Source organism: Rattus norvegicus, chromosome 2 (assembly GCF_036323735.1).
Source record: "Rattus norvegicus strain BN/NHsdMcwi chromosome 2, GRCr8, whole genome shotgun sequence".
Classification (NCBI taxonomy): Eukaryota; Metazoa; Chordata; class Mammalia; order Rodentia; family Muridae; genus Rattus; species Rattus norvegicus.
In genome coordinates, this window is record NC_086020.1 from 740822 (window position 1) to 765669 (window position 24848).

A 24848-nucleotide genomic window follows, 5' to 3' on the forward strand; every position below is an offset into this window, starting at 1 on the left:
CATTTGCCTACGAATTTCATAAACTCGTTGTTTTTGATAGCTGAGTAATATTCCATTGTGTAGATGTACCACATTTTCTGTATCCATTCCTCTGTTGAAGGGCATCTGGGTTCTTTCCAGTTTCTGGCTATTATAAATAAGGCTGCGATGAACATAGTGGAGCACGTGTCTCTTTTATATGTTGAGGCATCTTTTGGGTATATGCCCAAGAGAGGTATGGCTGGATCCTCAGGCAGTTCAATGTCCAATTTTCTGAGGAACCTCCAGACTGATTTCCAGAATGGTTTTACCAGTCTGCAATCCCACCAACAATGGAGGATTGTTCCTCTTTCTCCACATCCTCGCCAGCATCTGCTGTCACCTGAGTTTTTGATCTTAGCCATTCTCACTGGTGTGAGGTGAAATCTCAGGGTTGTTTTGATTTGCATTTCCCTTATGACTAAAGATGTTGAACATTTCTTTAGGTGTTTCTCAGCCATTCGGCATTCCTCAGCTGTGAATTCTTTGTTTAGCTCTGAACCCCATTTTTTAATAGGGTTATTTGTTTCCCTGCGGTCTAACTTCTTGAGTTCTTTGTATATTTTGGATATAAGGCCTCTATCTGTTATAGGATTGGTAAAGATCTTTTCCCAATCTGTTGGTTGCCGTTTTGTCCTAACCACAGTGTCCTTTGCCTTACAGAAGCTTTGCAGTTTTATGAGATCCCATTTGTCGATTCTTGATCTTAGAGCATAAGCCATTGGTGTTTTGTTCAGGAAATTTTTTCCAGTGCCCATGTGTTCCAGATGCTTCCCTAGTTTTTCTTCTATTAGTTTGAGTGTGTCTGGTTTGATGTGGAGGTCCTTGATCCACTTGGACTTAAGCTTTGTACAGGGTGATAAGCATGGATCGATCTGCATTCTTCTACATGTTGCCCTCCAGTTGAACCAGCACCATTTGCTGAAAATGCTATCTTTTTTCCATTGGATGGTTTTGGCTCCTTTGTCAAAAATCAAGTGACCATAGGTGTGTGGGTTCATTTCTGGGTCTTCAATTCTATTCCATTGGTCTATCTGTCTGTCTCTGTACCAATACCATGCAGTTTTTATCACTATTGCTCTGTAATACTGCTTGAGTTCAGGGATAGTGATTCCCCCTGAAGTCCTCTTATTGTTGAGGATAGCTTTAGCTATCCTGGGTTTTTTGTTATTCCAGATGAATTTGCAAATTGTTCTGTCTAACTCTTTGAAGAATTGGAGTGGTATTTTGATGGGGATTGCATTGAATCTGTAGATTGCTTTTGGTAAAATGGCCATTTTTACTATATTAATCCTGCCAATCCATGAGCATGGGAGATCTTTCCATCTTCTGAGGTCTTCTTCAATTTCTTTCCTCAGTGTCTTGAAGTTCTTATTGTACAGATCTTTTACTTGCTTGGTTAAAATCACACCGAGGTACTTTATATTATTTGGGTCTATTATGAAGGGTGTCGTTTCCCTAATTTCTTTCTCGGCTTGTTTCTCTTTTGTATAGAGGAAGGCAACTGATTTATTTGAGTTAATTTTATACCCAGCCACTTTGCTGAAGTTGTTTATCAGCTTTAGTAGTTCTCTGGTGGAACTTTTGGGATCACTTAAATATACTATCATGTCGTCTGCAAATAGTGATATTTTGACCTCTTCTTTTCCGATCTGTATCCCCTTGATCTCCTTTTGTTGTCTGATTGCTCTGGCTAGAACTTCAAGAACTATATTGAGTAAGTAGGGAGAGAGTGGGCAGCCTTGTCTAGTCCCTGATTTTAGTGGGATTTCTTCAAGTTTCTCTCCATTTAGTTTAATGTTAGCAACTGGTTTGCTGTATATGGCTTTTACTATGTTTAGGTATGGGCCTTGAATACCTATTCTGTCCAGGACTTTTATCATGAAGGGGTGTTGAATTTTGTCAAATGCTTTCTCAGCATCTAATGAAATGATCATGTGGTTCTGTTCTTTCAGTTTGTTTATATGATGGATAACGTTGATGGTTTTCCTTATATTAAACCATCCCTGCATGCCTGGGATGAAGCCTACTTGATCATGGTGGATGATTGTTTTGATGTGCTCTTGAATTCGGTTTGCCAGAATTTTATTGAGTATTTTTGCTTCGATATTCATAAGGGAAATTGGTCTGAAGTTCTCTTTCTTTGTTGGGTCTTTGTGTGGTTTAGGTATAAGAGTAATTGTGGCTTCATAGAAGGAATTCGGTAGGGCTCCATCTGTTTCAATTTTGTGGAATAGTTTGGATAATATTGGTATAAGGTCTTCTATGAAGGTTTGATAGAATTCTGCACTAAACCCGTCTGGACCTGGGCTCTTTTTGGTTGGGAGACCTTTAATGACTGCTTCTATTTCCTTAGGAGTTATGGGGTTGTTTAACTGGTTTATCTGGTCCTGATTTAACTTTGATACCTGGTATCTGTCTAGGAAATTGTCCATTTCCTGAAGATTTTCATGTTTTGTTGAATATAGGTTTTTATAGTAAGATCTGATGATTTTTTGAATTTCCTCTGAATCTGTAGTTATGTCTCCCTTTTCATTTCTGATTTTGTTAATTTGGACGCACTCTCTGTGTCCTCTCGTTAGTCTGGCTAAGGGTTTATCTATCTTGTTGATTTTCTCAAAGAACCAACTTTTGGTTCTGTTGATTCTTTCTAAGATCCTTTTTGTTTCTAATTGGTTGATTTCAGCACTGAGTTTGATTATTTCCTGCCTTCTACTCCTCCTCGGTGTATTTGCTTCTTTTTGTTCTAGAGCTTTTAGGTGTGCTGTCAAGCTGATGACATATGCTCTTTCCTGTTTCTTTCTGCAGGCACTCAGCGCTATGAGTTTTCCTCTTAGCACAGCTTTCATTGTGTCCCATAAGTTTGGGTATGTTGTATTTTCATTTTCATTAAATTCTAAAAAGTTTTTAATTTCTTTCTTTATTTCTTCCTTGACCAGGTTATCATTGAGTAGAGCATTGTTCAATTTCCACGTATATGTGGGCATTCTTCCCTTATTGTTATTGAAGACCAGTTTTAGGCCGTGGTGGTCTGATAGCACGCATCGGATTATTTCTATCTTTCTGTACCTGTTGAGGCCCGTTTTTTGACCAATTATATGGTCAATTTTGGAGAAAGTACCATGAGGAGCTGAGAAGAAGGTATATCCTTTTGCTTTAGGATAGAATGTTCTATAAATATCCGTTAAGTCCATTTGGCTCATGACTTCTCTTAGTCTGTCTACATCTCTGTTTAATTTCTGTTTCCATGATCTGTCCATTGATGAGAGTGGGGTGTTGAAATCTCCCACTATTATTGTGTGAGGTGCAATGTGTGTTTTGAACTTTAGTAAGGTTTCTTTTACATATGTAGGTGCCCTTGTATTTGGGGCATAGATATTTAGGATTGAGACTTCATCTTGGTGGATTTTTCCTTTGATGAATATGAAGTGTCCTTCCTTATCTTTTTGATGACTTTTAGTTGAAAATTGATTTTATTTGATATTAGAATGGCTACTCCAGCTTGCTTCTTCTGACCATTTGCTTGGAAAATTGTTTTCCAGCCTTTCACTCTGAGGTAATGTCTGTCTTTGTCTCTGAGGTGTGTTTCCTGTAGGCAGCAGAATGCAGGGTCCTCGTTGCGTATCCAGTTTGTTAATCTATGTCTTTTTATTGGGGAGTTGAGGCCATTGATATTGAGAGATATTAAGGAATAGTGATTATTGCTTCCCGTTATATTCATATTTGGAAGTGAGGTTATGTTTGTGTGCTTTCATTCTCTTTGTTTTGTTGCCAAGACGATTAGTTTCTTGCTTCTAGGGTATAGCTTGCCTCCTTATGTTGGGCTTTACCCTTTATTATCCTTTGTAGTGCTGGACTTGTAGGAAGATATTGTGTAAATTTGGTTTTGTCATGGAATATCTTGGTTTCTCCATCTATGTTAATTGAGAGTTTTGCAGGATACAGTAACCTGGGCTGGCATTTGTGTTCTCTTAGGGTCTGTATGACATCTGTCCAGGATCTTATGGCCTTCATAGTTTCTGGCGAAAAGTCTTGTGTGAATCTGATAGGTCTGCCTTTATATGTTACTTGACCTTTTTCCCTTACTGCTTTTAATATTCTTTCTTTATTTTGTGCGTTTGGTGTTTTGACAATTATGTGACGGGAGGTATTTCTTTTTTGGTCCAATCTATTTGGAGTTCTGTAGGCTTCTTGTATGCCTATGGGTATCTCTTTTTTTAGGTTAGGGAAGTTTTCTTCTATGATTTTGTTGAAGATATTTACTGGTCCTTTGAGCTGGGAGTCTTCACTCTCTTCTATACCTATTATCCTTAGGTTTGATCTTCTCATTGAGTCCTGGATTTCCTGTATGTTTGGACCAGTAGCTTTTTCCGCTTTACATTATCTTTGACAGTTGAGTCAATGATTTCTATGGAATCTTCTGCTCCCGAGATTCTCTCTTCCATCTCTTGAATTCTGTTGGTGAAGCTTGTATCTACAGCTCCTTGTCTTTTCTTTTGATTTTCTATGTCCAGGGTTGTTTCCATGTGTTCTTTCTTGATTGCTTCTATTTCCATTTTTAATTCCTTCAACTGTTTGATTGTGTTTTCCTGGAATTCTTTCAGGGATTTTTGCGATTCCTCTCTGTAGGCTTCTACTTGTTCTCTAAGGGAGTTCTTTATGTCTTTCTTGAAGTCCTCCAGCATCATGATCAAATATGATTTTGAAACTAGGTCTTGCTTTTCTGGTGTGTTTGGATATTCCGTGTTTGCTTTGGTGGGAGAATTGGGCTCCGATGATGCCATGTAGTCTTGGTTTCTGTTGCTTGGGTTCCTGTGCTTGCCTCTCGCCATCAGATTATCTCTAGTGTTACTTTGTTCTGCTATTTCTGACAGTGGCTAGACTGTCCTATAACCTGTGTGTCAGGAGTGCTGTAGACCTGTTTTCCTGTTTTCTTTCAGCCAGTTATGGGGACAGAGTGTTCTGCTTTCGGGCGTGTAGTTTTTCCTCTCTACAGGTCTTCAGCTGTTCCTGTGGGCCTGTGTCTTGAGTTCACCAGGCAGGTTTCTTGCAGGGGAAAAATTGGTCCTACCTGTGGTTCCAAGGCTCATGTTTGCTCGTGGGGTACTGCCTAAGTCCTCTCCGCTGTGGCAGCAACCGGGAAAATCTGTGCCGCTCCTTCCGGGAGCCTCCGTGCACCAGGGTTTCAGATGACGTTTGGTGTTTTCCTCTGGCGCCTGGATGTGCACAGAGTGCAGTCTCTTCTGGTTTCCCAGGCGTGTCCGCCTCTCTGAAGGTTCAGCTCTCCCTCCCACGGGATTTGGGTGCAGAGAACTGTTTATCCGGTCTGTTTCCTTCAGGTTCCGGCAGTGTCTCAGGCGCAGGGGTCCTGCCGCTCCCGGGCCCTCCCCTACGGGAACCCAGAGGCCTTATACAGTTGCCTCTTGGGCCAGGGATATGGGCAGGGGTGGGCAGTGTTGGTGGTCTCCTCCGCTCTGCAGCCTCAGGAGTGCCCACCTGATCAGGCGGTGAGGTCTCTCTCACATCTATCCATTCCTATCACCCTGTACAAAGTTTAAGTACAAGTAGATCAAACCAGATACACTCAAACTTACAGAAGAAGAAGTGGGGAAAAACCTCGAACATATGGGCACTGGAGAAAATTTCCTGAACAGAACACCAATAGCTTATGCTCTAAGATCAAAAATCGACAAATGGGATCTCATAAATCTGCAAATCTTCTGTAAGCCAAAGGACACAGTTGTAAGGACAAAATGGCAACCAACAGATTGGGAAAAGATCTTTACTAATTCTAAGACCAATAGAGGGCTTATATCCAAAATATACAAATAACTGATGAAATTAGACTGCAGGGAGACAAATAACCGTATTAAAAAATAGGGCTCAGAGCTAAACAAAGAATTCATAGCTGAGGAATGCTGAATGACTGAGACACACCTAAAGAAATGTTCAACATCTTTAGTCATAAGGGAAATGCAAATCAAAACAACCCTGAGATTCCACCTCACACCAGTGACTGGCTAAGATCAAAAACTCAGGTGACAGCAGAAGCTGGTGAGAATGTGCAGAAAGAGGAACACTCCTCCATTGTTGGTGGGATTACAGACTGGTACAACAATTCTGGAAATCAGTCTGGAGGTTCCTCAGAAAATTGGACATTGAACTACCTTAGGACCCAGCTATACCTCTCTTGGGCAGATACCCAAAAGAGACGCTAACACATAACAAAGATACTTGCTCCACTCTGTTTAAAGCAGCCTCATTTATAATAGCCAGAAGCTGGAAAGAACCCAGATGCCCTTCAACAGAGGAATGGATACAAAAAAATGTGGTACATCTACACAATGGAATACTACTCAGCTATCAAAAACAATGAGTTTATGAAATTTATAGCCAACTGGATAGAACTCGAAAATATCATCCTGAGTGAGGTTAGCCAATCACAGAAAACACACATGGTATGTACTCATTGATAAGTGGATATTAACCCAAATGTTTGAATTACCCTAGATGCACAGAACACATGAAACCCAAGAAGGATGACCAAAATACGAATGCTTCACTCCTTCTTAAAAGGGGCACAAGATAACCCTTGGGAGGGAATAGGGAGGCAAAGTTGAGAATAGAAACTGAAGAAACACCCATTCAGAGCCTGCCCCACATGTGGCCCATACATATACAGCCACCAAACGAGATAAGATGGATGAAGCCAAGAAGTGCAGGCCGACAGGAACTGGATGTAGATCTCTCCTGAGAGACACACCCAGAATACAGCAAATACATAGGTGAATGCCAGCAGCAAATCACTGAACTGAGAATGGGAACCCCATTGAAGAAATCTTAGACAGAACTTAAAAAGCTTGAAGGGGCTTGAGATCCCATACGAACAACAGTGCCAACCAACCAGAGCTTCCAGGGACTAAGCCAGTAGCCAAAGAGTATACATGGACTGACCCTGTGCTCCAACTGCATAGGTAGCAATGAATAGTCGAGTAAGAGCACCAGTGAAAGGGGAAGCCCTTGGTCCTGCCAAGGCTGAATCCTCAGTGAATGTGATTGTTGGGGGGAGGGTCGTAATGGGGGGAGGATGGGGAGGGGAACACCCATATAAAAGGTGAGGGAGAGGTGTTAGGGGGATGTTGGCCTGGAAACCAGGAAAGGGAATAACAATTGAAATGTAAATAAGAAATACCCAAGTTAATAAAGATGGAGAAAAAAAAGCTAATCAAAATAGTGTAAAAAAACATGAAATTTTATTCGTAAGTGTGCTGGGACTTTGAAGTTATTTTGTGGCAGGGAGTTGTACCTACTGTTTATTGGAATGTCTTTTCTTGGTTGTAGGATGAGCACCTGGCTGCCTTGTTCCAGAAGCTGGAGGAACCTGTTTGTTCTGTTAAGCAGGAGTATGGGACACTGCAATATTTTGAGGAATTGCTACTATATTAACGGTTAGAGATGTTGAGTGCTTTTTACTGGTTTTGTGCCCAATTTTATCATGAACTTTTTAAGATTAAGAAAATTTTGTTTTAATCTTCTATTACTTATAGTCTGACTTATTTGCTTTTCTGTGGCTATAATGAAATACCATGACCAAGTCAGTTTTTGGAAGAGTTTATTTTGGTTGGGCTTCCATGAGACCATCATGGCAGGGCGCTGAGAGAGCACATGTTAAACCCCAAATATGAAGCAGAGAGAGTGAACAGGAATTGAGGCTAGTCAATATATACTAGCCTCAGAGCTAGCCCCTAGCAAGGTATAGCCTGTAAAGTCACCACCAGGTTTCAGACATTTGAGCCTATGGGAGATATACTCATTCAAACCACATTTCCCTCCCAGGCTCCAAAGGCCATTGTTATACTATGAAGTATATTTAATCCTACTTCAGAAGTCCCCATGGTCTCCCACAGTCTCGATAAAATCCTGTGAATTTGAAAAGTGAATTAATTTCAACATACAATGGAAAACATATATATTACTATTTCCTAAAAGGAGAAATGTGGGCATATTCAGAAAACGCTGGACCAAGCAAGACTGATAAGGCAGATTGTAAACATCAAGTCCCCTAGGTCAGACTTCCCACCTGTGGGTCATGGCCCATTTACAGGGGCTCCCTAAGTCCATCTGTAAACATATATTTACATTATGATTCATGACTGTAGCAAAATTACAGTTGTGAAGTAGCAACAAAGATAATTGTATGGTTGGGGTTCACCACAACACAAGGAATTGCATTAAAGGGTCACAGCTATAGGAAGGTTGAGAACCAGGGCTCTAGCTTAATATCTGATATCAGAGGCTTAGATGGCACCATCCCTCCATCTTTCTGCCTGTAAAATATATCTCTTCCAGGCTGGTTCTATCCCATGTAAGCAACTCTCCCTGGCAGAAATCACAGCTTTGGCGCTTCCAACACCTTGGAGTCTGTACAAGTATCCCAGGCTTCACTTCATCTCTCAGGGTCTTCATGCAGGAACTCAGGATTAGGGTTGACTCTGAGGTCCTTTGGGGTGCATGTTTGTGTTTTCCTAGAGAAAGATCTGTTTTTTTTTTGCTTGAGAAAGGGTACATACATAGCAGAGAACATTTTTAGATTTGACAAAGAAGGTCAGGAAAGGGCCATAATTGGCAGTCTAGAAAGGCTATCACCGAGTTACCCCTTTGTGTTGGTTGCCTCTTCTACCAGCTCTACCTACTCTTGCTGGGTCTAGTCTCTGGAATGAATGAGTAGTTTGTCTTGTGGGTTGGTGAAGATATCTGGAAATTTTAATTTTTATATAGTTTTAGCTATGAACTCCCTGTCTGAAGACTCATCTGCTGTGGTGATTTGAATAGGAATGACCACCATAGACTCATATGCTTGAATCCTTGTCCTATAAGGAGTGGCACTATTAGGAGGTGGGGCCTTGTTGGAGTATGTGTGGCCATGTTGGAGGAAGTGGGTCACTGGGAAAGTGGGCTGTGAGGTCTTTATATTCAAGCTATGACCAGTGTCGACACAGTCTCCTGCTCCTGCCTTCAGATGAAGATGTAGAACTCTCAGCTCCTTATCCAGCACGATGCCTCCCTGAATGCTGCTGTGCTTCCCACCATGGCCATAACGGACGAAATTTCTGAGAGTGTAAGCCAGCCCAATGTCAGTTTTCCTTATCAAAGTTGACTAAGTAACAGTGTCTCTTCACAGCAATAAAACTGTAAGACACCTATTCACCTACTTTTTTTTGCCCAGTGAGATTGTTCCATCTGTTTCTGGCCCCCAATTATTTATTTAATTAATTAATTTTATTTTTTTTTATACCAAATAATTTCTTTCTGAGTTTTCATTTACCCAATCTAGATTTATTCCTTTCTGATCATTTTAGCACTTGTCTTTCTTTATTGAGTATTACTACCCAAATTTTTCTTAATTTTGAGTCTTCTTGATGGTCATAGTTGTGTACGTTTGCCCCCAAATGACAGCAAATTGCTATCAATATGTATGTCAGTGTCATTTTTTTTAACCCATGCAGTTGACTGATACATATTTGTCATTTGAGATCTCTTCATATATCACTGTGCTTGATTGCCTGGTTGTCTTCATACTGGTTTAGATGAATTCACCTTGTTTCTCTGGGTCCATGGCTAATCAATTAATTAATTAACTAATCAATTAACATGAGTACACTGTAGCGGTCTTCAGACACATCAGGGTAGGGCATCAGATCCCATTACAGATGGTTGTGAGTCACCATGTGGTTTTTGGGAATTGAACTCAGGACCTCTTACCCACTGAGCTATCTCTCCTGCCCAGGTCCATGCCTCTTAAGGTATGTGCAATATTAGCCCTCTTTAGTCCTTACTATAGTTCCTTGTTATATAGACACAAGGTAAAGCTACATTTTCATTACTGTATTAATTGTACTGTTGTTGTCTCTGTGATGACTGAATCTATTTTATTTATTCGTTGAGTTAAAGTTAATTACTAATCAATCAAGATATTTGATTAACGAGAGCAGATCATACTGTTTATAATTACAAGTTTTGCTGGTAAAGTGTTACTCCAGAGTGGATCCTGGTACAGCTTTTAGAGTTAGCCTATAGAAAATGCAAAAATTTTCTTCAACATACCTTGGCAAATTTAATTTCTTAGACTTTGGTCATATATACTCTGAGAAGCTAAGAATGTTAAAAACAAAATCACTGCTTTTTATATTCACTACTTAAGAAACTCTTCAATTTTCTATATCACCTTATGTGGGGAAAAGCGAAGGAGGAACAGATTGCAGTGGTACTATTTTAATTCTTATATTTGGTCTGAAGTTTCTTTTATCTTTGTTTCCTTCTGGTGTTTGTTTTAGGACATTAAGGTCCTTTCGGATTCTTTCACTAGTAGGGAGGGGCTGACTGTACAAAGACCCTTGGCTTTTGTGTTTTGAGCCCTTTAGGTCTTTTGACTGTCCTGTATAGCCTTCAGCCTGTGTATTGATCTTACACAGCCTGCAGTGTAAGCAGTTGAGAGAGCTGGTCTTGCTGCCTGTGTCCTGTGCCCTGTTTAGAAGTGGAGGGATGTTGGAAATCAAAGTGTGCATGGGAAGGTTGACTTGGGAGAGAGATGCCTAGACCAGCCCATTGTTTTCTGGGAGAAAGCTTTGGAAAGATACCTGCTGTGTTTTCAGTTGCAAATTTTCAGTTGTGAAGGCCTCATCTCAGGCAACCTTGACTTCCTGTCCTTTTTTTTTCTCACACTCAGGGAACCACAACTGTGTTGTGGCATTGGCACCACCTTGTGTCCTAGATCAGGGCTGGTGTGGTACCTCTGGTTGCCTAGGTTTGCTTGGGGCTTGGGCCGGGAGCCTCTCAGTACACCCTTTAGACTCATGCTTAATTAACACCCTGAAGCAGCTTTAGAGTGAAGCCCTAGTTCTTAATATTCAGTGGAGGGGGGTGGATTTCTGTATCGGGCTACTTTGGTTCTAAGCCAGACATGGGTTTGTCAATTTGTTACTAAAATTTCCAACACTAACAGCCCATGTAAAAGACACACAATCCAAATATTTTAATTATAAGTTATATGCCTAGATTGGGCATATCTAATACAATACTAGCTTATTTCCCAATTCTAAGACTCCTTATTACGTCTGGTTTCTCCCAGCCACATGATTCTGGTGCATAGTGGCTTCCTTCTCTCCTCTTCCTTCATTCTTTTTCTCCTTCTACCTGCCACCCCCTCCTGAGCCTCAAGTCCCACCTTTCCTATCCAGTACCCAATCATAGACTCTAACCTTTTATTGACCTATTAAAGTGGAGAGAAGGTTCACATAGCATCACCTAAGTACATGATGCTCTGCTTATGGGGTGGGGGCAACCCCTCTTGAGGAACCAATATGAACAATAATATACAAGCAGCATCAAGCCAAGCCACTACAGTTTACTCGTAAGATCTCAGTTTTTAGTACAAAATCCTATTGGATTATTATGTTAGTTTTTTAAATGTGTATCTTACTATACTTCTTACACAGCTGTTTTCCAAATGTGGGTTTGTCTAGTGTTCTGTACCAGCATAGAGTATTCATAGTTAACAGTGTATTTTCTTGCCACCAACACATGAATGTTTGTTGGATATGCTAAAGGGTCATAATGGTTTTACACAGGAAAGCTAATTGTCAGAATTTTGTTTTGTTTTTGAGTCAGGGTTTTCTGTATAGCCCTGGCTGTCCTGGAACTCACTTTGTAGACCAGGCTGCCTTCAGACTTACACAGATGTGCCTACCCTCTGTCTCTGAATGCTAGGGTTTAAGTCCTGTGCCCAGCTTGATATTTATCTTTGTCATTCTCTCTCTCTCTCTCTCTCTCTCTCTCTCTCTCTCTCTCTCTCTCTCTCTCTCTCTCTCTTTTTTTTTTGCCCCAGTCAATGGATTTTATTTGGTCACAGGGTCACAGGCCAGGTATGGCTCCAGCCTTATTTGACCTTCTTCTTTGGGGCTCAGGTTGTTGGAGTGGCTGAACTTCTTGTAGCAGTTGACTACGCTGTGTGCAGACATGAGTAGCACTTGTGGCAGATCATCTTGTCACAATTGTAATTCTGGACGAGGTGATAAAGGGATGACTCGATGATGCCACTGTGCAGACGCAGCACCAGGTGCAAGGTTGACTCTTTCTGGATGTTGTAGTTGGACAGGGTGTGGCCATCCTCCAACTGTTTGCCAGCGAATATCAGCTCTGCTGGTCGGTGGGATGCCTTACTTGTCTTGGATCATTATTGATGGTGTCACAGGGCTCAATCTCAAGAGTAATGGTCTTGACCATTAGGGTCTTCATGAAGATCTCCACGTTGGCATCTGCTACTTGGCCACCTTGTTGAAGAGAAAGAGTGGTTTGGGGTTTTTGGGTTTTTTTGTTTGTTTGTTTTGTTTTTTCTTTTAATACTTAGATCATTTTGTTCACTTCTCGGTGTTTGTTGAGGGCTGCTATAATTTGCATTTTAAATATATTTACCTGGATCTTCAGTGCTTGCTCTGTCCTTTATGTTAAACAGGCAGGTGTACTTTGATTTGGGACTGAATAGACTTTTTTTTAATTGTTTCCAGTCTGTGTTCTTCTTTCACTGGACTTTTATGAGTCAGTTTTTCACAGAATTGGCTGACACAATGCAGGAAAGATTCGGCCACAGCTTGAGATAGGTAGAAATGGGTGGCAGTTTTAGGACCTGTACTATCATATTTTGGAACACCAGGGGGATTATTAGAAGTACTATTATTATAATGTAGTGTTATCCTAATAGTTGGGTTATAATAATCCTTATTAACAATCTCTGGTTATTCTAAGTCAGTAATTTTCCTTATGAGAAAATATTTGCTTTCATTTCCATAAATATAATAGTAATGCGGCAGAACTATTAAGAGCTAATAATGAAATAAGAGCTAATAATGTGTATATAGACTGTTTTTTTGTGAACTACTTTTTGAAATATGTCGAATTATAACAGCAGTATTGTTGGTATCAGGAATTGCCTTGAGCAGCAACACCATTTGGTAACTGTTGACATGGCAACAGCCCTACTTTCCCAGTATTCCTTTGGTCCAAATCCCAACTCCATGTGGGAGTAGTTATGTCATATTCCAAATGAAAGGCAGACTTCTTCTGCCCTCATGCTCTCTCTTCTCTTCATTCTTTTCTCTTCTTTCTCTTGCCCCTTTCCCTTGTCTTGTTCTCCCATTAAATCTCACCAAGTGGAACTGTGTTAGTTTTGTGTGCTCTATTTGGATGGGTGTGGTGGGTATTTTATTACAACGAGATTTTAATAACAACAAGTATGATAATTTAAGAGCTTGGAAATCAGACTGACTGGAAATAAATTCCAATTTGGGCACTCACCAGCTGTTGAACTTATATTACTAATATAAAAGTTGTGGGTGATAGTAATTTTGCCCTATAGTGTTGTGAGAATTAATCTAACTCCTTGTGTTTTATTACTTATCAAGAACATTGAGTAGTAGTAGCCATTGTAATTGTTTCATTAAATAAAATTTGTAGAGTAGTGCAGAATGGAGTTTATCAAAGCTAAATAGGTGAAACTACACATAACTAAGATGTATAATAAGATTATCTTATAAAATTATAATCTTAAAGGAAGAAGGTTAGAATGTAGAATAGGAAATAATGCTATGCTATTGTTAGAAGTGATTTAACATTCTATCAGAAAACTGAAGAAATGGAAATTCATCTATGAAGGTGGTGTACAGTCCATAATATATTCTACATTATGTTAACATTATTCTTAAATGTGATTTTTTAAAAATAACTAAATATGATTTTAATGAGACGAATTAGTTTGGGTTTGAATGCTCTTTTTTTCTACTTAGGCAATATGTCAGTATTGAGGGCACCTAGACATCAGAGCTCTGGAAGGCATGTTGATGCTGTTTTCTTCTTTGTCTCCTGGGTGTAAGAAGTATAACAGATCTTAAAGATCTGTATTTTTGTTTGTTTAAAAAAATTGATACATGAGCGAGAGAGAGAGAGAGAGAGAGAGAGAGAGAGAGAGAGAGAGAGAGAAGGGGGGGAGTGTCTGTGTGTCTGTGTGTCTGTGTCTGTGTGTGTGTGTGTATCTGAAATGATAACAATATATTCTTCGGAAAGTATTTTGTTTTTTCTCAATTAAATTTATTCATTTGTTCAAATTGGCTACCCTTTATTATCACAGGTATAGGGAAATTAGAATAGTACTACTTTAGTGTACGTTGAAATATACAGAGAAGTGTATCTTAAAGTGAGGACTTTGTTATCTCACATAGATGAGAGTTTCTGGATGTTTTCTATATCTTTTTATTGCTCATTAAGGGAAATTTTCTGCTATACTGTGTCTTTAGACTTTCTCTTCTGTTCAAATAACTCCTCCCTTAATGTAGGTAAACATACTAACTTCTGGGTTTTGGATAATTCTATATCATTGAGTTGAGTCAACTGGGCAGTCTGTTTTGCAAATGAAATTTCAGGTTTATGTGTGTACTACTTATTAGTATTAGAAGCATTTATTTAGCATTTTTCTTTAGTTCTTTCTGGACAAGATAGCTACATTTGCAGTTTCGTTTGAAAGTCAGTTTTTCTCTTATGTGAAAATACTAGAAAATTCTAGATTCCCAACAAGGCTTTATTTTTGTTCTAGGTAGTTTTGACTCAGCTCTGAAAGGGATTTTTTTGAATGTAAAGGAATTGATTTTAGGCTAGGGATACTTACCTTCTGGTCCTTTGTTCTTTTGTCTGGCTTATGTAGTGAGGCAGGAGAGCTTGTGTGTTATGTGTCTCTTTGTTCTGAGCCCCCTGCTCTCTAATTCTATTTATACCTACTTATACCAGAGTTACAAAAGTCTGATTGTAGTTTTTTGTCTCATTTTCTTCTCCTACAATCTGAACCTGGTATCCGAGTTGCCTGTTCTTCTTTGTACGAAATCAAAGGCCACAGAAAACTGACTCTCCTGCTGTTAGATTGAGTCAGTTCATCAGAGCCATGTTTGGTGGAGCAAGCTTTTAATCCTAGCAGGTGAACCTCTATGAGTTCCCGGCCAGCCTGGTCTACATAGAACACCTTTTCATCCTGATGCTAACACCCAGCTGGAGTGGCATTATTACCAGAATAAACTGAAAGGAAAAGCAGGTGCACATAAGTTCTTTAAAGCAATAGTCCTCCCATGGATGGTCTCTGAATGTTGGTGTTGGTGTTGGTGCATTAGAAGTAAAAGTAGAATTGGAATAATTAGCTCTTTGAAGGCTTTAAGAATGCTAGTGACTGTAGAGAGAGTATCTTGTTTATTTGTATGGATATATCACCTTTCAGTTAAAAAAATTATGGCCTATAGGAAAGGGTAGAATATAAGGTGGGACATCCAGGAGGCAGAAAGAATTCTGGGACAGAGCCAGGTCGAAGAGATTTGCCCTGGAAAATATGAACAGACAGACTCGTGGTTCCTGAGCACAGGTAATAAGCCACAGGGTGGTATGTAGATTTGAGTAAGTGGGTTAGAATTTGTCAGAGAAGAGTCTAACTCTATGGCCAAGGTATTTGTTAATATATTTTGAGTCTCCGTCTTATTTCTGGGAGCATGGGGCTAAGAGGAAGAACCAGGTCCAAACTTCTACAAGTGACAACATGAATCCAATCAAAATCTAAAGCTGAGGATTGACCAGTGTATAGTTTTGGTTTCTGGAACTGGAGGATGATGTTCACCTGGAACTCAATCCCAAAATAGGTTGGGAGTGAAAGCATGATTTTTTCATATTAAAAAGATGAGCTATTACTTATGTGGCTTATGTCACTGTGCAGACACTGAAGTTTATGTTTTTCAGTATTTTTTAGAACTCAAAAGCAGACACCATGGTACCTAACCTCGGCTTTCAGGAGATGACACCAAGAGAACAGAACTTTCAAGGGAAGGCTACAGAGCAGGGAACCCCGACTCAAGGAAGGACACACGACTATTGTAACCAGAGTCTAAATGCCTCATTTGAGTTAGCTGGTTTCGTAGAAGAAATATTTCCATAACTGTCTTGGAAAATTAGTCTCTTTACTATCACAAGATCTTCATTTGTTTTACTACCCTGCATTACAGTTCCAAAGAAATTGGCAAGTCTTTCCCATTGGTTTCCTTGTAGAATAAATTGTAAAACCACAAATATTAAAAAAAAAAATCATTGTTTTAGGAACACATAAATGAGAAGAAAGACATATAGCACAGTAGAAAGGATCTAGATTTTGGTTATATCCCAGTTTCTTCTGTTTCCTGTTTTGTCAGATTTAAAAAAAAAACAATGGTTATTTTAGAAACGACCCTGTTGAGGCAAAACAGAATCTGGCCATCTGGATTTCTTTTCAGGAATTAGTCTTTCTTAGTTGTCATCATCTGCTTACACGGTGCACAGGGAAGGGTGATTGTAGACACACATTTATAATTTATATGTGTATCAGTTTTTCAAGTTTTCTAGGGTTCTTATTAGCTGTTAAATGTTTTCAGAAAATTTTGAGATTAGTGATTTGTGTCAGTAGATCTTGGGATAACTTCCTGAGCTTGTTGAGTCTTTGTTTCATTGCTTGTGGTCAGTTTCTTCAGCATACTTGTGTACCATGTTGCTTTTTCTTTCTGAATTTCCTACTTCGTATTATTAAATACATAAAAATTTAACCAAGGGACGTGTAACTGAAGGAAGTACACAGTACGTGCCCCATGCTGAAAACTAAGAAACTACTGAGTGAACATCTGTCAAAATGAGGGAAAAAACTGTTGTGCATGTTTCGTGGTGTTTCTAAGTTCCTTTGTTGCTCAGTCTGGTGGGTAGACACCAAGTCAGCTGCTTGTTTTAGTAGTCTGCATCTAGATTTTGACCTGGGTAGGTGCTTGTTCTTTGAAAATAGCAGGAAACTAATCTTCTTTTGTCTTGTTTTTCCATCACTGGCTGGCCAAGCATGGTTTGGCAGCAGAATATTTTCTTTGCTTACTTAATTAGCTGCATCTTATTAGCCACTGGATTTTTAAAATATTTAACATCCTTTTATAATTCATATCTTTTTCATTACTTTTGGATGGGCCACCAGAAGTCAAATATTAGAGGAAATGTTTAAGTTGCACAAAATGAAATATTCTTTTCCTTTAAAAAAGTGGTCATAATACCTTGATACTATATTCTTGTTTTAACTTTATGACATTCATTTTTGTATCTTAAGGTCTTTGACCCATTTGGAGCCTGTAAAAGTATTTGCTAGGTATAAAATGACTAGATTGTCTTTCATTAAATTTACAGCCAAACCTGTGCCTAAAACTCCTTTTCCAATGCCTTTCTTCTACTTTTTTCCAATATCACATTCTCTGAGTCATTATTAGACATTGCACAAAAATTAAACGTACTAAGAGTCATTTAAGAAGTTAGTATCTTTGACTTCTACACATTAGCTCTATAAAAATTAAGTCTAATATTGACTTGTATTGTTAGATGAAGCATCTTTCGTGTTTTTTGGAAACTGATTTCTTGTTCCTTATATTAAGAAATTAGGTCAATGTAACCAGAGCATTTGATCCATCTGTGACTTCCTTTGTGTGCTGTTTCCTGAATCATCTCTTTGATGATTCTGTTTAGAGCTATTTAATCTCTGAACATGTTTGGGGCCTTTTACAAACCCTTCCTGGATTCCCAGGATGCAGATGTTTTCTGCGCTGTTAGCAACTTTACTTTTCATTCTACAGGAGCAACAATTTAAATTCTATTAGTCACAGACTGACTCTCAGTGATTACTCTTTCACAATTTGGTTGTCCTGGTCTCTGATATCTCCAACTATTCTTCCACATTCTTTCTCCATGTGCTTGTCTAGTTTGCCCTCCAGTGAGGACCGTGTATCCTTTCATTTCCACGAATCTCACATAGAGTAGCTCACTCTGCTTGTGGAGAGACCCATGCACTCTGCTGCACTGTGGAACAGGTCAGCTAGCCCAGTGAAGAGGAACACTCTGGTGTTGCCTCTCAGGCCACGGCAGTGGGGGTGCATGGCCCACACTCAGTGGTCAAAGATGAACTTTGCATAATTTCCAAGAGAGACTCTTCTTTTAAAAGTCTATAAAATATAAAGGTTATGTAACTTCCTTTTAAAGCTTAACTCATTGTTGTAACTTTGGAATATAATATATCATGGCTGTTGTCTTTGCTTAGTGGCATTTTCTGTTGGTTTGTTATAGAAGACCCTTAAATTCTTGCAGATTAAATAGTGGACTGTGGTGAAAACACTGGATAATCTGCTCAGCTTGTCTTGAGTTTATAAGAATGGGACATGTACTTACATTTTACCAGAAGCCATAGCTATGGGTGCTTGGATCTGAAAATATCTGTATGGGCTGTATATTAGGTAAAGATGTTGATGGTTATTGGTCAGATAAGGAAAAGTTATTGGTGGGGTTGGTGTGGTGCTGCTTGTATTTAAATGCTCCCTACATACTGGCTCCCAAGATCTGGAAGCCGTGAGGAGCAGGTCCTCAGGTACCCCAAGTGATGCTTTGTAAAGTTTGCTTCTTAGTTTAACTCATCAAAAATGGATAGAGTCTGTGATTAGGCAATAGAAGAAGAAAGGTGGGACTTGAGGATGGAGTGGAGGGTCTCAAGAGGGAGGAGAAAGGGGAACAAGAGAGGAGACCAAGGGAGGAGGAAGCCACCATGTGAGGAGATGGACACTGAGCATATGGCCTGGAAAAACAGCAAGGAACAAGGGACATTGTGGCATGGAAATAGGTTAGTATAGCTGTAAACCTGCCCAATTAGGCTTATGACCTGTAAATAAAGTACCTGGATTGTGTGTCTTTTATTTGAACTAGTTAGAGTGTTTAATTCCTTTTATAATTGGTGCCCTTGACCCTGAGATTAAGTCTCATGCTCTATTGAAATGAAGTTAGATATTATACTGTGTATTTCTGGTGGTGCAATAACTTTGCTGTTTTTCATAGAGCATTGAGGTGTTTCAATATGTGTGAAAAAAGAGGCACTGTGTAGTATTTTTAACTATGTGCTATTGCAGTGTACACAGAATAGCTTTGTTTGGAATTAGCTAAAGTGATAGATTTGGGTCTTGCTTTACTAACAGTGTTGTTTGTAGCAGAAAAAGTTCTATAACAGCACACATCATGCTTAACCTAATAGTATTATCCAGAGCAATGACCAATTTCTTTAATATACTTATCCATTATTAATTGACTTCTTTATGGTTCAGGTGCCGGGCACATTTATACATCTGGGTGAGATTGCAAATTTGGTTTGCATATTACAAATGCTGGTAAGCTGTTTTTCTATTGATACTGGAATTATGTTCTGTAAAGCAGTTACTACTGACAAAAATTGAGCTCAGGTTTTTTAGTTGAAGGTGCACTTGTTTCATGACAAGTAGAAAATAATGCTGTTAGACTGTTTTTACCTGTGCATAAAAGAAATACTTTAATGTTTAAGATAAAGTGTCATTATAGTATATAAAAATGTTTATATAATGTGCATATATTTGTGTGTGTGTGTGTGTGTGTGTGTGTGTGTGTGTGTGTGCACGCATGTATGGATGGATGTACTGTATAGATGAGATCATCTAGTTACACTGACTTAGTTTCTGGATATGGGAAACAGGAAACCAAACTTTCTAAAAATGATTAGTAAGTTTTTGTTTAATCAAATGGCTGGCAGAAACTTGAAATTTCTTTAACATATTAGCTGTAAGTTCTATAGAAAGTTCTTTTAGGAAAGAAAAAATAACCATTCCAAGAAACTTCTTTTCTGTTTTTCCTATTATAGTGAGCTGCATAGTTCTCCTAAGCAAGGGGGTAGACTTCATCCTCCTTACCACTTTCACCCTTGCCTACCCCAGGGACTGCCTGACAAGGTAACAGAATGGATTACATTTATTAAAACATGATACCGTGAGTTTACTGTGACGCGTTTTTCTCTGAACACTGCTGAAGAATAAAAAAACAATTATACTAATTTTTGTACTAAGTATAGAAATAATGGCCATTCGTGCAGGAGTTTGGAACCTAAATATTTGCACCTGAAAATAATAGAAACCATATTTCCTTAATAAAATTTAAGGAAAATATATTTTAACATAATGATTAAATCTTATTTTAATGCAGACCTAATATCAGATTCATCAGTGAGTAAGAATCCCGATTCTACGCAAAGAAATTGAATTGATTCTGTTTTTTTCAAGAGATGAAATTGCTTCTTGTGGTTATGAAAGCAGGTATGGAGAAGCTAAGTGAGTTCTATTTCTTAATGGATAGTTGATTTTTTTTTATATTTTTAGAAAGATTAAGCCTCGCAAGTCAGTTCTACAATTTCCACTTATGAAATATATATTACAAAGGAAATATTTTAGTCTGAGTCCTTCATCTATACTACCATGTAAAGAATTTTAAATAAAATAATAGTCCCTAGTGATCCTCCAGTGAAAACAAAAATAATAATAATAATAATAATAATAATAATAATAATAGGCATTGTCATGTTTAGCTTCCTTCAGTTATAAAATGACAAGGGATTGAAAGCTACATTTTTCTTTTTCTTTTTCTTTTTTTTTTTTTTTTTTTTTTTTTTTTTTTTTTTATTAACTTGAGTATTTCTTATATACATTTCGAGTGTTATTCCCTTTCCCGGTTTCCGGGCAAACATCCCCCTCCCCCCTCCCCTTCCTTATGGGTGTTCCCCTCCCAACCCTCCCACCATTGCCGCCCTCCCCCCATAGACTAGTTCACTGGGGGTTCAGTCTTAGCAGGACCCAGGGCTTCCCCTTCCACTGGTGCTCTTACTAGGATATTCATTGCTACCTATGGGGTCAGAGTCCAGGGTCAGTCCATGTATAGTCTTTAGGTAGTGGCTTAGTCCCTGGAAGCTCTGGTTGCTTGGCATTGTTGTACTTTTGGGGTCTCGAGCCCCTTCAAGCTCTTCCAGTTCTTTCTCTGATTCCTTCAATAGGGGACCTATTCTCGGTTCAGTGGTTTGCTGCTGGCATTCGCCTCTGTATTTGCTGTATTCTGGCTGTGTCTCTCAGGAGCGATCTACATCCGGCTCCTGTCGGTCTGCACTTCTTTGCTTCATCCATCTAGTCCAATTGGGTGGCTGTATATGTATGGGCCAAATGTGGGACAGGCTCTGAATGGGTGTTCCTTCAGTCTCTGTTTTAATCTTTGCCTCTCCCTTCCCTGCCAAGGGTATTCTTTTTCCTCATTTAAAGAAGGAGTGAAGCATTCACATTTTGATCATCCGTCTTGAGTTTCGTTTGTTCTAGGGATCTAGGGTAATTCAAGCATTTGGGCTAATAGCCACTTATCAATGAGTGCATACCATGTATGTCTTTCTGTGATTGGGTTAGTTCACTCAGGATGATATTTTCCAGTTCCAACCATTTGCCTACGAATTTCATAAACTCGTTGTTTTTGATAGCTGAGTAGTATTCCATTGTGTAGATGTACCACATTTTCTGTATCCATTCCTCTGTTGAAGGGCATCTGGGTTCTTTCCATTTTCTGGCTATTATAAATAAGGCTGCGATGAACATAGTGGAGCACGTGTCTCTTTTATATGTTGAGGCATCTTTTGGGTATATGCCCAAGAGAGGTATAGCTGGATCCTCAGGCAGTTCAATGTCCAATTTTCTGAGGAACCTCCAGACTGATTTCCAGAATGGTTTTACCAGTCTGCAATCCCACCAACAATGGAGGAGTGTTCCTCTTTCTCCACAACCTCGCCAGCATCTGCTGTCACCTGAGTTTTTGATCTTAGCCAATCGCACTGGTGTGAGGTGAAATCTCAGGGTTGTTTTGATTTGCATTTCCCTTATGACTAAAGATGTTGAACATTTCTTTAGGTGTTTCTCAGCCATTCGGCATTCCTCAGCTGTGAATTCTTTGTTTAGCTCTGAACCCCATTTTTTAATAGGGTTATTTGTTTCCCTGCGGTCTAACTTCTTGAGTTCTTTGTATATTTTGGATATAAGGCCTCTATCTGTTGTAGGGTTGGTAAAGATCTTTTCCCAATCTGTTGGTTGCCGTTTTGTCCTAACCACAGTGTCCTTTGCCTTACAGAAGCTTTGCAGTTTTATGAGATCCCATTTGTCAATTCTTGATCTTAGAGCATAAGCCATTGGTGTTTTGTTCAGGAAATTTTTTCCAGTGCCCATGTGTTCCAGATGCTTCCCTAGTTTTTCTTCTATTAGTTTGAGTGTGTCTGGTTTGATGTGGAGGTCCTTGATCCACTTCGACTTAAGCTTTGTACAGGGTGATAAGCATGGATCGATCTGCATTCTTCTACATGTTGCCCTCCAGTTGAACCAGCACCATTTGCTGAAAATGCTATCTTTTTTCCATTGGATGGTTTTGGCTCCTTTGTCAAAAATCAAGTGCCCATAGGTGTGTGGGTTCATTTCTGGGTCTTCAATTCTATTCCATTGGTCTATCTGTCTGTCTCTGTACCAATACCATGCAGTTTTTATCACTATTGCTCTGTAATACTGCTTGAGTTCAGGGATAGTGATTCCCCCTGAAGTCCTTTTATTGTTGAGGATAGCTTTAGCTATCCTGGGTTTTTTGTTATTCCAGATGAATTTGCAAATTGTTCTGTCTAACTCTTTGAAGAATTGGATTGGTATTTTGATGGGGATTGCATTGAATCTGTAGATTGCTTTTGGTAAAATGGCCATTTTTACTATATTAATCCTGCCAATCCATGAGCATGGGAGATCTTTCCATCTTCTGAGGTCTTCTTCAATTTCTTTCTTCAGTGACTTGAAGTTCTTATTGTACAGATCTTTTACTTGCTTGGTTAAAGTCACACCGAGGTACTTTATATAATTTGGGTCTATTATGAAGGGTGTCGTTTCCCTAATTTCTTTCTCGGCTTGTTTCTCTTTTGTATAGAGGAAGGCAACTGATTTATTTGAGTTAATTTTATACCCAGCCACTTTGCTGAAGTTGTTTATCAGCTTTAGTAGTTCTCTGGTGGAACTTTTGGGATCACTTAAATATACTATCATATCATCTGCAAATAGTGATATTTTGACCTCTTCTTTTCCGATCTGTATCCCTTTGATCTCCTTTTGTTGTCTGATTGCTCTGGCTAGAACTTCAAGAACTATATTGAATAAGTAGGGAGAGAGTGGGCAGCCTTGTCTAGTCCCTGATTTTAGTGGGATTGCTTCAAGTTTCTCTCCATTTAGTTTAATGTTAGCAACTGGTTTGCTGTATATGGCTTTTACTATGTTTAGGTATGGGCCTTGAATTCCTATTCTTTCCAGGACTTTTATCATGAAGGGGTGTTGAATTTTGTCAAATGCTTTCTCAGCATCTAATGAAATGATCATGTGGTTCTGTTCTTTCAGTTTGTTTATATAATGGATCACGTTGATGGTTTTCCGTATATTAAACCATCCCTGCATGCCTGGGATGAAGCCTACTTGATCATGGTGGATGATTGTTTTGATGTGCTCTTGAATTCGGTTTGCCAGAATTTTATTGAGTATTTTTGCGTCGATATTCATAAGGGAAATTGGTCTGAAGTTCTCTTTCTTTGTTGTGTCTTTGTGTGGTTTAGGTATAAGAGTAATTGTAGATTCGTAGAAGGAATTCGGTAGGGCTCCATCTGTTTCAATTTTGTGGAATAGTTTGGATAATATTGGTATGAGGTCTTCTATGAAGGTTTGATAGAATTCTGCACTAAACCCATCTGGACCTGGGCTCTTTTTGGTTGGGAGACCTTTAATGACTGCTTCTATTTCCTTAGGAGTTATGGGGTTGTTTAACTGGTTTATCTGTTCCTGATTTAACTTTGATACCTGGTATCTGTCTAGGAAATAGTCCATTTCCTGAAGATTTTCAAATTTTGTTGAATATAGGTTTTTATAGTAAGATCTGATGATTTTTTGAATTTCCTCTGAATCTGTAGTTATGTCTCCCTTTTCATTTCTGATTTTGTTAATTTGGACGCACTCTCTGTGTCCTCTCGTTAGTCTGGCTAAGGGTTTATCTATCTTGTTGATTTTCTCAAAGAACCAACTTTTGGTCCTGTTGATTCTTTCTATGGTCCTTTTTGTTTCTACTTGGTTGATTTCAGCTCTGAGTTTGATTATTTCCTGCCTTCTACTCCTCCTGGGTGTATTTGCTTCTTTTTGTTCTAGAGCTTTTAGGTGTGCTGTCAAGCTGCTGACATATGCTCTCTCCTGTTTCTTTCTGCAGGCACTCAGCGCTATTAGTTTTCCTCTTAGCACAGCTTTCATTGTGTCCCATAAGTTTGAGTATGTTGTATCTTCATTTTCATTAAATTCTAAGAAGTTTTTAATTTCTTTCTTTATTTCTTCCTTGACCAGGTTATCATTGAGTAGAGCATTGTTCAATTTCCACGTATATGTGGGCATTCTTCCCTTATTGTTATTGAAGACCAGTTTTAGGCCTTGGTGGTCCGATAGCACGCATGGGATTATTTCTATCTTTCTGTACCTGTTGAGGCCCGTTTTTTGACCAATTATATGGTCAATTTTGGAGAAAGTACCACGAGGAGCTGAGAAGAAGGTATATCCTTTTGCTTTAGGATAGAATGTTCTATAAATATCCGTTAAGTCCATTTGGCTCATGACTTCTCTTAGTCTGTCGACATCACTGTTTAATTTCTGTTTCCATGATCTGTCCATTGATGAGAGTGGGGTGTTGAAATCTCCCACTATTATTGTGTGAGGTGCAATGTGTGTTTTGAGCTTTAGTAAGGTTTCTTTTACGTATGTAGGTGCCCTTGTATTTGGGGCATAGATATTTAGGATTGAGAGTTCATCTTGGTGGATTTTTCCTTTGATGAA

General features: G+C 39.0%; 1 pseudogene; it reads right to left on the minus strand.

Moving 5' to 3' along the window:
- LOC134485541 (polyubiquitin-B-like) overlaps window positions 1-24848 on the minus strand; it is a 583854-nt pseudogene that overhangs the window by 469994 nt on the left and 89012 nt on the right.